The sequence below is a fragment of the Staurois parvus genome, unplaced genomic scaffold (genome assembly GCF_062004578.1).
Source record: "Staurois parvus isolate SC_StPar_1 unplaced genomic scaffold, SC_StPar_1.0 ptg000530l, whole genome shotgun sequence".
Lineage (NCBI taxonomy): Eukaryota > Metazoa > Chordata > Amphibia > Anura > Ranidae > Staurois > Staurois parvus.
This window is the reverse complement of record NW_028318326.1, coordinates 11,246,847-11,262,377: the sequence shown is the minus strand read 5'-3', so window position 1 is coordinate 11,262,377 and position 15,531 is coordinate 11,246,847. Positions and strand designations below refer to the sequence as shown.

The 15,531-nt window shown below is 41.7% G+C and overlaps 1 protein-coding gene across 6 annotated transcripts in view; it reads left to right on the top strand.

Annotated features, from left to right (window-relative positions):
* The first annotated feature begins 370 nt into the window (after positions 1-370).
* The window catches only part of DYNC1I2 (dynein cytoplasmic 1 intermediate chain 2), a 155,803-nt gene continuing 140,642 nt past the window's right edge, over positions 371-15,531 (top strand). For 4 of the 6 annotated variants that reach the window (XM_089690517.1, XM_089690515.1, XM_089690516.1 and 1 more), the window contains exons 1-2: positions 372-522; positions 6,975-7,018. The gene's annotated coding sequence lies outside the window, so the exon portion shown is untranslated. Of the gene's footprint in view, positions 523-6,974; positions 7,019-15,531 lie in introns of all 6 variants that reach the window. The other 2 variants (XM_089690513.1, XM_089690518.1) reach the window with 2 other exon arrangements.

The following is a 15,531-nucleotide window of genomic DNA, read 5'->3' as shown; positions in this document are numbered from 1 at the left end:
GATCTACTGGGATTTTCACACACAACCATCTCCAGGGTTTATAGGGAATAGTCCAAAAAAAGTGAAAATAACTAATGAGTGGAGGTTGTGTGGATAAAAATGCCTTGTTGACATCTGAGAATGGGCAGACTGATTCATGTTAGGGTCAGCAATGGTATGAAAAAGTGATAAAACATGTTGTAGAAACACTTATAAAAAACCGTCTTCAGGACTTACAATCTTTGGCTGAGGTGTTGGCTGCCATGCGGGAGACTTATACTCATTATGACTTGGGATACAACAAAATGGCCACCGTCCTGGAGCCACCCAGGAAGTGCATCACTGGACCTCTTGTAGTCAGCGCGCGGTCCTGTCACTTCTTGGTGGGTGACGTAATTTTCATTGCGCTGTTTCGGCTGTATGTTCCCTCCGGCTCTCCGTACATCATCCATCCCGGAGTGTATGTGGCCGGTGGCGGGCGGGGTTCTCGGGGAGTGTGTACGGCGGTGACGTGATTGGAGCCGGTGGGGAGTAGTGAGCCCGGTGAGCTGGGGGGTGATGGTTCTTCCACTGTTGGGAGTGGGGTGGGGGCTTATTAGGAGTGAGGCCTACCGGCTGTCATTGTTCTGGTCCCTGTTCATCCTGATGGGTGGAGGATGGGAGCCGGCCTGGTGTGACTCAGGCCTGACTGTTGTCACATCTGTGCCGTCCAGTGCCTGCACAGGAGAGGAGCTGTCCTCACATGGGGGGGGTTCCATCATTCCTCCACGTCCTTCCTCTGGGATAATGTACCTCAATGCTGCTGTCATGCTGATCATACATCATACAATCTCATTTAGATTTCCTATTAACTCATCATGTAGTGCAAGGGCTTGCCTGATTGGATAGGTGTGTCCCCCTATGATATAGTGTTGGGAGAAGTGATTGTACAATCAGATTGTATGGTGTATGGCCACATCCTGTACTTATCCCTGTGTTGTGTTCAGTGGGACCTGTCATGTCAGGCACTGCCATCCCTGATGGATGAGTCTCTTCCATTCACCGGCCTCCTGTACACTGGAAGTTCAGCTCCGGTGCATGAGATCCTGGTGTGCAGGTGAAAGGTACAGGGGCACCAATCAGCCCCGTCATTGGAAACCTGTAATACTCAACAAGAGGCTGAAAGGTGACGAGGCCAGATGAGGCACTAAGCGGTACTTCAGAATACTAACAACAATATACACAGCCATTCACAACTCTGCCCCGAGCTACATCACCAATCTTGTCTCCAAATATCACCAAAACCGTCCTCTCCGCTCCTTTCAGGAAAAACCACCTTTATCTTACAGCTACAGAGGTTGGGCTCCAACAAGCGCGCCCTATATAATATACATTTTCCGCTCCTTTCAGGACCTACTGCTCTCTAGTCTCCTATGTTCATCTCCAGGACTTCTCCAGAGCCTCTCTCATCCTCTGGAACTCCCTACTCCCAATCTCTCCAGCTATCTCCTACTATGTCTACCTTTAGGCGATCCCTAGGGTTACCGAACACATTAATGACACAGTTTCTGTGGCTGATTGAGGTGGTCATTAAACTCCCTTAGTGCCTTATGTGTAATATGTGTTTAAGGGACGAGGTGGCAACCCTAGGGATCCCCCAAAACTCACCTGTTCAGGCAGCCTGTCCCACCTCTACCTAACAACTCAACATTTAGTTCTTATAAATGGAGCCTGCTTATATAAAATCTGCACTGTCTCCCTTTATATTGTAAAGCACTGAACGAACTGTTGGTGCGATATCATTCCTAATAATTATTATTATACAGGACTTATATAGCGCCGACAGTTTGCTCAGCACTTTACATTATGGAGGGAGACAGTGCAGCAACATTATTATTATACAGTATTTATATAGCGCCAGAAGGTTTGCTCAGCGCTGTACATTATAGTGGGGGACAGAACATGAGACAATACAGAAACAAAACAATACACGAGGGGTTCGAGGGCCCTGCTCTTTTGAGCTTACAATCTAGGAGGGAGGGAATAGTGGTACAAGAGGTAATTAGCTGTGGGGGATGGACTGGTTGGAAGAGTTGAGGATTCCAATATTAGCTGGGGTTGGAGTAGGCGATAGCCTGATAGATTGGGGTAGGGAGTTCCAGAGGATGGGTGAAGCCCTTGAGAAATCCCGGAGACGAGCATGGGAGGAGGAGACAAGGGAGCTAGTCTAGGGAGTAGGAGGTCTTGTGAAGAGTGGAGAGTACGGTTTGGGTGATATTTAGAGACAAGATTGGTGATGTAGTTAGGGACAGTGTTACGAACAGCTTTATACGTCAGTGTTAGTGTTTTGAATTTTATCCGTTGGGCAATCAATTGGCAGAGGGGGGTGGTAGATACAGAGTGGCTAGTAAGGTGGATGAGTCTGGCAGCAGTGTTCATGATAATAATATTAACATTAGCCACTTTGTGCCGGTCATACACATATATATGGGCCTGTATATACAACTTATCCTGCACACTCCCAGCATGGCAGCTGGCGGGGATTGGTAAGCTACTGATGCATGCAGCCAATCACAGCGGTCACATAAACTGAATGCCCGCCTCCTGGCATCTAGAAGCTCTTAACCCTTTTGTTGCCAGTTACGTACGTTGGAGGGGAGGGGGGGTTATATACAATTCGGTGGCAATATTTAATACTGACAAGCAGACTCCTGCCTGTCAGGTGGAAGCAGCCAGGCGGCTGTGCTACTGCCCAATCGCCTCCATAGCCCCTGGTTACAGTGCCCCCCGGTACACGTTCCCACTATATATCCAGGCCTATCTGCGGGCCTGGGGTGCACCATGGCAACGTGTGTGACGTCACTTCCGGGTCACTGCTGTCACTTTCTTGACTAGCACAGCCGAGAAGCAATGTATTGCAATGCGATCTGCATTGCAATACATCCAGTGGAGCCCAGAGGAGGTATGCAGGGTCTCACAGGGTGTCAAACTAGCGGCCCTCCAGCTATTGTGAAACTACAAGTCCCATCATGCCTCTGCCTTTGGGAGTCATGCTTGTTATTGTCAATCTTGCAATGCCTCATGGGACTTGTAGTTTGGCAACAGCTGGAGGGCCGCCAGTTTGACACACGTGCAAGAGAACCTGTCACAAGAAAATCATCACATAGAGGACTTTGTGTCCCCTATGTGATGAAGAAAAAAGTTAAGTAAAATTTTTTTTTTAATTGCAGAAATATAAAGTTAAACCCAAGCACACAACATCCCGCTCCCCCCCCCCCCCCCACATATACGCACATACGAACATAAATGCACCGGTCAGGACGCCTATGCGTGAAATAATCCATTGCTATATATTACATATCACTGTGCACACTGGAATGAGAGCGATAATTGTAGCACAAAACCTCCTCCGTAACGCTAAACTGATGACCTATAGGGGGCTTGTCGCGACTTCATAGGCGCACACAAATTTAAGGTTTGGCATGTTGGATATCTACTTACTCGGCCCAACCTCGTCTTTTATATTTTACTAAGATTTGGGTCATTTATTGTGTTTGTTCACCCTAAAATTCACTTTAGTGTGTTTTTTTTTTTTACTGTTCTTTACTTTGCAGTAGTATTGCTAGACTTCAAAAATTGGAGCTACCACTATTTTATTATCTAGTGTGTCTGCTTTGAGAAAATAAGTAATGTTTTGGGGGTTTTGTGTAATCTTCAGGCCTAAAATGATTTTTTAAACGTGTGCAAAAAAAGAAAGTCCAGATAGATGACATGATAGATATCTACTGTATTTACATATATATCTTAAAAAAAATTAAAGGAGCACTTTTGAAAACACATCAGATCTCAATGGGGAAAAATATCATGCTGAATATCTATACTGATATGGACTGGGTAATGTGTTAGGAATGTAAGGATGCTCTATTGTTTGAGTAACAGTCCGCAATAGGGAGTGTAGGCATCCAATAGGCTGACGCATTTCGAGGACTTGCCTCTTCCTCAGAGCCCCTCTTCTTTCCTCATTCAGTATATTTGGATTTCCCCGGTCTATTGAGGGCAGCAAGGTGGGCATGTTCCAGGACATTCTTAATGTGGTTGTAGCCTGCATCGAGTCCATCCCCAAGTGCAGGAGCATTTGTGTTTGCTGGTTCTTTATTTTCGATCATATACCTGGTATAGTAGGACCGTGAAATAAGCAGGAAAAAATGACAAGTGAGAACACCAAGCATGCTCAAGAAGGCCATGTCAGCATAACCTGTATATTAAAAAAACAACAATAAACAGGATTAACTCCCCCTGCTCCAAAATGTTGAAAGGGGCTGTACATCGTAGACATCTTTTATATTAAACAAAATGCAGATATTTTTTATGTATGTGAGAAGTGTCAGAATTGGATTGGTTAGCAAGTGGTGAATTCATCTCATTGTGCAACCCCAGATATATTGACTTTATTTTGTAATTCATGACATATTATGTGCTTATTTGTTCCACAATCTAAGTCCTCATGCACATGGGACGTTTTTACAGCTTCTGTTTTTGGCTTTTGACGTTTTTTTTTTCTACAGCCAGTAAACCCCCCAGCATGTTATCCTTTGTGTCATAGACTGTAATCAGCATTTTTTGGCTGGAAAACCCCCCAGAACTAGTGGGTTTCTAGAGGAGGTTTTTTGCTGTAAAAACACTCTAACGCGGCAAACCAGCTTTTGGACTTTTTATGTGCCCCCCCCCCCCCCCCCCAATTTTGTTTTTGGTTTAAAAAAAAAAACACGGTAAAACGCTGTTAAATGCTTAAAAACTTGTTTTTAATGTGACTTTACACCGTTAACGTTACCAGCGTTATTAAAACACCCAGTGTGCATGGAGCATAAAGCCCACGAATGAACGCTGTTACACAGGGACAATGTTCCTTCCTTTTATTAGACAGCCTGACCTGGGTGTGGTTGTGGTGACTCAGTTATTCTGTCTGCATAAATATAAAATATTCAAGAGTATTTAGTTCCTATTCCAATGTAAACTCAGTCATGCAATGGTTTTTCTGTTGGGGACATCAGGTAATGTTTTTTTTTTTTTATTTTATTTATAGACCTAACCTTTTTTTGTTTCCAAACTGAATGTTTTTGATAGTGATGTATAAGTAGACCTTAAAGTGGTTGTAAACCTCATACATGAAATATGAACAAAGCATATCCCTCTATAGTTTGTACTTGTCTCAATCCAGAGCATTAAGTGTCCTTACTGCTTCATTCCTCTGCTATCAGCATGATTTATGTCTGGCAAGTTTTCCTGACACCAAGAGAAAAATGGTGGTAGTGTAGGGACCTCCAGCAGATTGACAGCCTCCTCTTTCTTCCTGTGAGCTGTGTAGAGAGGGGTGTGCCCCTTTCTGTCCAATCAGCTCTCAGAGCTCTCCTCACTGAGCTCTGTGAAGTGTAATTTCAGCTCTCCACCCCTTTTTTTTGAACTCTCAGACAAGCTTTATAAATTTAGCACTTTGAACAGATGTAGAGAGGAAAGACGGCAGATAAACAGGTACAATTTATGTAGGAGGATTTGCTTAATCCCTGTGTGTCACCTGAGGCCACTCACTTCACTGGGTATATGTAAGGGTTTACAACCACTTGAAGTCTATTTTAAAAAAAGCAAAAAAAAAAAACAGGACAATGTTTTACCATTCAGACCTATTCAATCTAAGAAGTCAGTCCAATTAACATATTGCCTGAATGTCTGCTCTAAAGCATTAAGATATACGTAGATATGCTATATCCGTTTTCTATTCTTTACTGTGCACATTAATCCATAGGCGTGTGCACTTGTGCAGGAGCATGCAAGGGTGCAGGTGAATGTGTGCTAGATTGGTGTGATCAAGTTGTTGATAACATCCCTGATCACTATGAAGGTGTATAGTCTCCCTGCTGACCATCGCTGTCATGTAGCAGTGATCACACAAGAAAGCACAGTTGCAGATACACTGCTTTTTGATTTGGAAAAAAACTTTCTGCTTCTTTCTGCATCTTGCAGTCAAGGTGCCCAAACAGACAGACTGCCACATTGTGGTTTATGCAGGCCATAGATGGGGAGAAAACTGGACGATTTTTCATTAAAAAACTGAAAAATCGGTTGTTCAAGCAGCCGACGTTACCAGGAACGGTAAAAAAAATCGGCCGATTTTCATCCCGTCTACAGCCGGCAAAAAGTGTCCCTGCAGAGAGCTCCGCTATTTCTTTGACAGTTCTTTGACATTTATAGCGGTTGCAACAATGTATCTATTTGTATCCATTATGGATACAGATGTTTTTATTCAGATACAGATAGATACATGTCAAAGAACTGTCAAAGAAATAGCGGAGCTCTCTGCAGGGACACTTTTTGCCGGACTGGAATTCTTCTTCTTCATCCTCTTCTTCTTCATCCTCTTCTTCTTCATCCTCTTCTTCTTCATCCTCTTCTTCTTCATCCTCTTCTTCTTCATCCTCTTCTTCTTCATCCTCTTCTTCTTCATCCTCTTCTTCTTCATCCTCTTCTTCTTCATCCTCTTCTTCTTCATCCTCTTCTTCTTCATCCTCTTCTTCTTCATCCTCTTCTTCTTCATCCTCTTCTTCTTCATCCTCTTCTTCTTCATCCTCCTCTTCTTCATCCTCCTCTTCTTTTTGTCTTCCTCTTGCAGGTCACTGCTCATGCGCAGATTTTTTATCGGTAAAAAGATCGGCCGATTTGCCCATAATTGCCGTGAAAATCGGCCGATCTTTTTCCAACTTTACCGATAAAAAAAATCTGCCAAAATACCGAAAAACGGCCGAACAATTAACCCACTAACAATCCGAAAATCAGCCGATTTTATTTTCGGCCGAAAAATCGGCCAATTTTCGACCCATCTATGGCCTGAATTAGTCATCACTGATCACAATGGCACACTATACACCAGTCCTGCAGTGGGTCATTTGTTTCATGTTTTTTGTGTGTGTTTGCATTATGTCGTGTTTAGTTTTATAGTTGATTGTGTTTTTGTTTCCTTGCAGATATCAGTTTGTGGTCCTTCATCTGTGTACTGAAGGATTTTAAGGTAAAGTCATAAGTTAAACCTAAATGTCCTCAGAAAATGTGATGCTGTAGTGTTTCCTGTGAAAAGAGTATTTAGTGGTTGTGCTTTGCTGTCATTGTTTGGTCCATAATGACCACACTTTCATGGCAAGGATAGTGAAGGGGGTGTGGGCTATTCAAATGGAGAAGGGGGATTTAAGCCAACCATAGACCGATCGAAATTCGTCTGGTTCCTGACTTCGATCCATCTATGGGCAGGCTGATTGTACTGAAATCGATCCAACAGCTATAGATGCGGCAGTGATCATTGTATTCTGACGACTGGGAAACCTCCCGCTGTCAGAATACAAAAGCTTCATGGGAGGGATTTCCCCATCAATTTTGACTGTGTTGATAGGGAAATTGAGCAATTTTCTTTCCTGCAACTTGGGGTTGTAGGAAAGAAAATCCCTTAATATATAACCTGTTCTAGTAAAAGAGACTAATAGAAAAGTTGAAATGGAGAAAATGCTGCCCCAGGCTCATTCAAGTGCTGGTCTTGTGATACAATCTCATCCATTTAGTCACATAATCACTGTAGAAAAAGGAGCATCATTCTAAAATATATTTGCTGTTACTGTACTTCAGACATCAAAGCACTGGAGGGAACCTGGAGTGCATCATCTCCGGTAAAGGTATTTCAGCCCTTCTGTTGCTCCTATTTATTAATCCCAGGCTCCTTTGATACTGGTGTGCTTTTTCTGCACTTTTTCAGGGTGACAAAAATGCAGGAGAACTATCCCAAACTAAAGGCAAAACTTTTTTTTTTTTTAAATTTTGGACAGAGTGGCAAGGGATTAGAACCCTTGTCAGTTTTTGTTGCTCCCATTAACCACTTCAAGTCCGGACACTTTTACCCCCTTCCTGCCCAGGCCAATTTTCAGCTTTCAGCGCTATCACACTTTGAATGACAATTGCGCAGTCATGCAACACTGTACCCATATGAATTTTTTTAGCATTTTTTTTGAGACAGATAAAACGTTATTTTTGTGGTATTTATTCACCACTGGGATTTTTATTTTTTTGCAATATAAATGAAAAAGTCCAAACGTTTTGAAAGTGTTTTTCTTATAAAATTTTGCAAATAAATAATCTTTCTTCATAAATCTTGCCCAAAATTTATTCAGGTATCTTTTTAGTAAAAAAAAAAAAAAAATAGCCCAAATTAGTTTATAACTATTTTTCAAAAAATGTTTTTACATTTCATTTTTTTACATTTTTATTTATTTATCTTTAACATACTGTCACCCTATGGTGACACTGTACTACTTGTGGGGGGTGATTTAAGATTTTTTTTTTTTTTTACACTGATTGCTTTTAAAGCCTTTATGCGTGTAAAAGCAATCATTTCTCCTCTCTGGCTGCATTCTTGCAGCAATTGAGAAATACTGTGAGAGCTGTAATTGATCACCGCTTGTCACATAGTACAGTGCTGTTGTGAGTAGCCCTGTACCATGTGATCTCTGTGATCATTCACAGATTTCACTAGTAGTAAGTAATGACCTCAGGTGACATCTTGCTTACTACTATTCATGTGATCACATAGTTACATAGTTAGTCTGGCTGAAAAAACTCAAAAGTCTATCCAGTTCAACCATTAAAAAGTTATAATCCTATATTGGCCAATCAGTGATCACATGATCGGGACCACATACAGACTTCCAGTACAGCGGTCGGTGTTCCGCTGTGTCTTCAGGACACAGTGGGAACCGGATTGTGTTGCTGCATGCTCTCAGGGAGCACGCACAGGCAGTGAATGCAGGGGCCGTTTATAAATGGCCTCTCGCTTCGGCACTGCTCCCGTCTGGCTGTTTATGTACATGGGCCGGATGGGAAGTGGTTAAGGAGATTTACCCTCTTTGTCCTGTTTATCAATGAAAGTTAGAGTAAAAGAAAATCCAACATTTTGGGTTGTCCCCAGGAAAGTAATAGGAAATCTTCTAATGGGGACACTAGTTCTGGTGACCAGGGGATCCCTAAGGAATTCCTGTAATTTGCAGGAATGTCCCTTCACTTCCTGTTTGGCTATGGGACAGAAGGTGAAGTGAAATTGCTGCAACAGGACACAGATGGCAAAAACAAACCTGACAGGATAACCCGCCTTTGCTGTATCCAAATAGGGAAAAAAAAGTTTTGCCTCTAGTTCTGCAGTAAATCCTGGGTAACTCTTCACACTTCAGGTGCACTTTGAAAAGTCCTGCATGCTGCACCTTTGATGCGTTTTTTTAAAAGCACACCAAAAAGTCCCTTCCATTGTAAGTCAGGGGGAATGCACCAAAAGCAGAGCAGTGTGATAGGGCCCTTAACCTCCCTGGTGTGTAGCTCGGGGTAAAGTTTTAGTAAAAAAAGCAGTAACCCCGAGCTACACTCGGGAATACTCTGCAGCGTTGCTCTGGGATTGCCTGCAGCACTTACCTTGTCCTGCGCTCCCGCGATATGTCCCTTCAGCGTCCCCGGCCATCTCCTCCGGCCGATGCCGGCATCCGTCTTCCGGGTTCCATTCCCTGTGAGCGTCGGGATGTACGGGGGCCGAAACCGGCGGGAGATTTGAAATATTAAAAAGTGACATTCACAAAATACACTAAAATCACATAGTAAAACATTACTGTCTCAAAGCATTTCACATACATTTTGTCCCGAGTGCTTTGTCCTGTGCCCTGCCTGGAAACTGAGAAACGTCCATGGCGCCCAAAAAGCGTCCCTTTATGTCAAAATCGGTTTTAGTGCAGCTAGAGAACAGCGATAGTAAATCAGAACCACTTGCAGAATTGAGTGATAATGATTTGTGGGGAAATTCGTCATCAGACACTGAAAACGATTCTGCGACTGAGCTCAGTGATGTGCGATCTTGGTACTATATTTCAAATTTCAGTGTTTTTGGTTTGATTATATTATTGAATTTTATTATTATATTATTTTTATGGTTTATTAAATTATAATTTATGATTTTGGGTTTCAAATTTTAACATACCCGGGATGTTTACTAGACTCTTGTTCAGACAGATTTCAGTGAGTTATTCCTAAAAATTACAGGCCTACAATAAAAAAACAACATATTCCCGTGCAAAAAAATGTACCGATTTCAGCACAGAAATACTGACATAATCATACTGCTAGGGAGGTTAAGCTGCAAAAAAGCTCATCAAAAGTGCATCAGTGTAAACAAGCCCTCATTGAAGCCTGTGTTTGGGGACCTCTCACAATGATGCACTATTGATGTGTTCCTATTGACTTACAATGGAAGGTGCCTTTTTGAAAAACTGCCCCAAGGATGCAGCATGGACTCTCATATATGTGTTTCCATTGTGTATTTACTTGAGTTCAGCTTTAATGAAGGCAAAGGGAATTTGAATGTAAAGCTTGTCTTGTGAATGTTTTCCTCATATGCCCTTAACTGTTTCTTTTTACTTTCCTCATTCCACAATTCATAAAAATACAATACATATGTAGGTTGCTTCCTGACATGATTGACTATATTTAAACATTTCTATCCATGAGTCATTATGAGGAGACTGACCGTTCCCCCTAAATGTAGTGTCTGCTACAAAGTGTGAACACTTCCGTCGCTCCCCATCATCTGCTCTGCCAAGCTGTAATTATTGTCTACCAAAAAAAAAGGCTTCCTTTTGAAGATTCCCCTTGCATCCTGTCTGCAAGCGTGTTTTAATGTACCTGTCTTAACACACATACCTCAGAAGCCACAGTGAGGCTGTCATGTTTTCCAGTAATATCGTCTTTGATGCTGTGGAATGAAATTGTTTTACTTCAATTAAGCTGGCTGTCAAGCCAGATGTCAGTTTTTGAGTTTTTAAATCACAATTCTGAAATCAAATGTGAATTGTAAAATACCTGATCTGGCACAATTAGCCCACAGCAAGTACCTTTAACGGTCAGCGAGTCATGTCCTCTGCACCCACAAATGGCCAGATGTTCTGCTATGTATATAATTCCTAGGTTGATGGCTTGAGTTTCTGGCCTGGCTACCTTTTGAATTTTAGTCCTCACTACTGGCATGTGAGACATTTGGTCGTTGTAATGGGCTAATGAGGTGGGGCCAGGCTGACGATCCAATAAATATGTATTTGCATTCTGGGCACCTGGGGTTCTTAAAGTAGAAAAGGATTCAGAGAGTAGGTGTTTCTGTGGGCTGACAGTGCTGCCAAATATTTTGTACTTCAGATTTACCCTAAAGGTGCACTCCAGTGGAACTTGGGAATACGGAGTTTTGGCTTACTTTCTCTGGGCCTGATGCCTAAAGCGGTATTAAACTGAAAACCAAAAATATAATGTTTTGCAGCTTACCAGTCATTGGATGTGGTGGCTGCAATTTTTTTAGGCTTTTTCCCCTCTGTTTTCACCTGGTGATTTGGCCAGTAACACACCCCTTGTGTTTTACAGACACCACTCTGTATGAAGGAGCACAAGGGGCAGATTTGGACAGCAGCATTGTCAGTCTTAGATGTAGTGTTAGATTTGCTAGCAGATTTAATTACAGTAACACATTAAAGCCAAACTCTAGCTAATACTTTAACCACTTCCCAACTGCCCTACAGCAAAAATACTGCTACCGAGCGGCACAGGTGCGCAGAATCACGTATATATACTTGATTTTGCAAATCTGGGTAGGGGGCGCACATGCTCCCCACCTGCGCCGCCATTTGCGGCTTTCAATCACCGAGTCCTGGCCGTTGATTACTTGCCGGCGCCCAGTGATTGCCAAGCATCTCCAATGGAGAGCAGAATTGTATGTAAACAATACAGTTCTCCCTGTCAGCTCGCCCACACTGCTTTGCAGCACAGCCATGCAAAGTAGTGTGATTACACTGTACACACACAAGTAAAACAGCACACAGTTAACCCTTTGATCGCCCCTCACGTTAACCCCTTCCTGCCCAGTGCCCTTAGTACAGTGTCAGTGCTTTTTGTTTTAGCACTGATCACTGTATTGGTGTCAACTGGGATGTCAGTGACACCAAGTCATTTCCCCCCAGTATCAGAATGCCTGCCGCAGTCCCACAATAAGTCGCTGTTCGCTGCCATTACTAGTAAAAATATAAAAAAAAATTTCCAGTATCTATACTGCCATTTGTAGACGCTAGAACTTTCTGTAAACCAATTAATTTAAACGTATTGGGAACTTTTTTTTAGCAAAGACATGTAGCAGAATACATTTTGGCCTAATTTGATGAAGTTTGATTTATTCAAATTTTTTACTGAACATGTTTAATAGCAAAAAGTCAAAAATATTTTACTATTTAGTCAAAAATATTGTTTTGTAACTTCTCAAAATTGTTTTTTTTTTGTAGCGCAAAAAATAAAACACACAGGTTGTCAAATACCACCAAAAGAAAGCTAAATTCGTGGGAAAAAGGGACCTAAATTTGATTTGGGTGCAGCGTTGCATGACCGCACAATTGTCAGTTAAAGCAACGCAGCGCCGTAACGGCAAATAATGGCCTGGTCAGGAAGGGGGGTAAATCCTCAGGAGGACAAGTGGTTAAAAGCAGTCCTACATAAATAAAAGCTGATCATTTAAGCACCTTGTCGGTGTTAAATGGTTTTTCAAATACTTTACTGACACCTGCCCAGGGATCCAGCACTGTCATCACCTGGGCTAGTTCTTCACTTGTTTTTTTGGGTCACCAGTTCCTGCTGTGCTTTCTGAATGGTCCTGCAGCTTTCTGGGACCTGTGACATGTCCCAAAAAGCTGCAGGCAAAGAGAGGGGGAGCCCAAACTTCCGTTCTGTTCTCCTAATTTTTGCCTTGAGGTCAATGGGAGGTGTTTTTGCCTTGAAGTCAATGGGAGGGTGTGTGTGAACCCAGGCGCCAGGATGCAATTTCTAGTTGCCATAGCAACTTGGTGCTTGGGATTTGTCGAGCCCTATCCTAATTAAAACTAGGTACCCATTCCTCCTCCCAAAAAATGATGTGTGAAAAGTGATGTGTGAAAAGTAGGGAGGAGGTGGCAGAAAAGTGGAACTGCCCCCTTTTGGGTAAAGTTCCGCTTTACGCTCGAGTCCAAAGTAAGTGCTGGACTCTAAGGCAAATATAATCTGCAGCTTCCAGTCTTAAAGAGGCATCTCGCTCCCATGTACATATTTCTGTGGGTCATTGGAGCAGTCCAAAGGAAATGTAAAAGTTGAAAATGCCACAAGTTTAATAAGTTCAGTAAACTTGATAACAGAACAAGAAAAAGCCAGAACATTTTAGGGCTCACAAGTCCCCCTTCATTAGGGCTTAAATGCTAGCAAGTTATAGGAGAAATTATTGGATAATGTGAGCAAAGTATCCATGATAGGTATATTATCAGTATGAACACCAGTTTCACAGCCATGGCTCCCAACAGAATTGCTGGCAGACTGGCACCCGCTTTGATTTTATACTAATGGAAGAGAGCTGCCTCTTGATTGAGAGAACTGCTTGTTTCGGATTGTTTTTATCTTTGGGTTCATTCTTCCACCAAGATCCATCTCATACTGAAGTATAAGCGTGAGTGGTCAGAGATCACCTATAGCCCTGTTTACTAGGTTGGTCCATAGCCTGGTTTTTGTTTGACTCTGTGATGTACTTTCAGGGGATGGAGATGGCGTATGGGCCAGTTGATGGAGCAGCAACCGCCTGACACTTCAAGCTAAAATGGCTAGCTTCATGAAAGCAGTACAAGCAAATGAATTCAGCTCTGACTAAACAATTGAGTTCAGATAGAATATGATTAGTAATTCTTTTTTTTTTTTTTTAAATTGTTGCTATAACCAATACCCATATATTTTTATTATTATTATACAAGATTTATATAGATATTTTCTTTTTGAATGTGAGTTGGGGGGTGGGATGAAAGTGTGTCCATATGGCAATGTCAGGGCAGAAAACATCTTTTAGTTGCCCATTTGATATATACTTCCAAAACTAATCAACAGGGTGTAATGCATATGTTCTATAAATCATTGTACCACAGGATTGCACTGCTGTAATGTCAGAGTGGAATCAGACGATTAGTCCAAGAGCTTGTTCTAGGGATGGAACTCTCTCTTTGTTCATCTGTGATTCATCATGTGATATCAAGAGGTTTGGTGATGGAAATGCAGTGCCATCACAGAAGGTTTTGTTGAGCTTTCTCTGCTGGATATAACATCGCAGTAGTGTAGAACAAGAACCTGGTTATGTCGTAAGTGTAAATTGACCTTGTATTTTAAATATCTGTGAACAGTAGATGTTTGGATTTGGGGTGATACCATTTATTGGTCAGCTAAAAACATTGTAGTACAAGCTTTTAAGTCATGCTGGCCTTTTCCTCAGACAATATCATCAATGGATAACACGGTCCAAGACTATATACTGTATATATATATATATATATATATATATATATATATATATATATATATATATATATATATACAGAAGTGAAGAAAAAGTGACATTCACTAAATACACTAAAATCACATAGTAAAACATTACTGTATCAAACCATTTCACATACATTTTGTCCCGAGTGCTTTGTCCTGTGCCCTGCCTGCATTTTTACTGTTCTTTCTGCCTGGAAACTGAGAAACGTCCACGGCGTCCAAAAAGCGTCCCTTTAGGTCAAAATCGGTTTTAGACCAGCTAGAGAACAGCGATAGTAAATCAGAACCACTTGCAGAATTGAGTGATAATGATTCGTGGGGAAATTCATCATCAGATACGGAAAACGATTTTGCGACTTTGCTCAGTGATGTGCGAACTTGGCGCTATATTTCAAATTTCAGTGTTTTTGGTTTGATTATATTATTGAATTACATTTATTATTATATTATTATTTTTTATGATTATTTATTCAATTATAATTCATGATTTTGTGTTTAAAATTTTAACATACCCGGGATGTTTATTAGACTCTTGTTCGGACAGATTTCAGTGAGTTATTCCTAAACGTTACCGGCCTACAATAAAAAAAATACATATTTCCATGCAAAAAAAGGTACCACTTTGAGCACAGAAATACTGACATAATCAGATCGCTAGGGAGGTTAAAAACGCTTCTGAATGCTAGCGCGCATAAACGCGGTATGCAAATGCGGCTAAACTGACGTTTTTTTAACCTATGTTTTCCAGCAATCAGTTTGCATCGTTCAGAAGAGTTTTCCAAACGCCCCCTGTACATGAGCCCTAAATGTGACTTTTGAAGTGACAGTTTCACTTTAATAGAGGCAAATATTTAATTGCAGAAAAGCATAGCGACTAGTGAGCTATTAAGCAATTTTACAATGCTTCATGTAGTGTGCCCAGCACTAAGAAAAATGTAAATTAGGACTGACATTGATGTTGACTGAAGACAACTGCTGCCTCTTTACTGGATGCAAGCACTTAGATTGTGTAGGGCAGCCATTCTCATGGTCTCTCAGGGAACCCCTCTCCAAATGAATTTGTTGGGGGTCATCGGAAGAATGCCTATTTTGGTTAAGAATGCCCCCCTTACAGCTAAGTAGATTGTTGGTGTCATGCAGCTGGTTATG